Genomic DNA, 455 nt, shown 5'->3' with positions numbered 1-455 from the left:
CGTTTTTTTTGGTAGCCCCCCACTTTTTGATTTTCGAAATTTTTTTTATTGTGCTAGGTTGTGCTAAGTTGTGCTAACATTGTGCTAAAGTATTATCTTCGAAAAATAATCATGAAAGGAATAAAACGAAAAAAACGATTTTAGGCAGAAAAGAAGAAAAGTAAGATTTATATTCGTATAAGTCAACCAAACAATATATAATTATATATCTGAGTTGCTCTAGGCTAGCACAAGTCAGCACAAGCTTCAGTTTCGCCAACACTAGAATTTAAAGGGCACTTTACTCTCGACTGCGGCCCTTCGCGCTCGCAGTCTATGTCATTAATCACGACTTCTAGACTTTGGATCGACTCAGAATTGCATATCTGAGTTTTGCTAGCCTAGCACAAGTCAGTACAAGCTTTAGTTTCGCCAGCACAAATATATTAAAGGTATTTTATTCTTGATTTTCGCAA

At 35.8% G+C, this 455-nt stretch overlaps 1 protein-coding gene across 1 annotated transcript in view; it reads left to right on the top strand.

Annotated features, from left to right (window-relative positions):
- Positions 1-455, top strand: part of LOC116841807 (E3 ubiquitin-protein ligase MYLIP) — a 248,921-nt gene that overhangs the window by 207,412 nt on the left and 41,054 nt on the right. The window lies entirely within an intron of this gene.

This window comes from Odontomachus brunneus, unplaced genomic scaffold (assembly GCF_010583005.1).
Source record: "Odontomachus brunneus isolate Ranch 3 - 2012 unplaced genomic scaffold, Obru_v1 Obru_scaffold_018, whole genome shotgun sequence".
NCBI classification, from domain to species: Eukaryota; Metazoa; Arthropoda; class Insecta; order Hymenoptera; family Formicidae; genus Odontomachus; species Odontomachus brunneus.
Note: the sequence above shows the minus strand (reverse complement) of the source record. Positions and strands in the feature narration are given on the sequence as shown.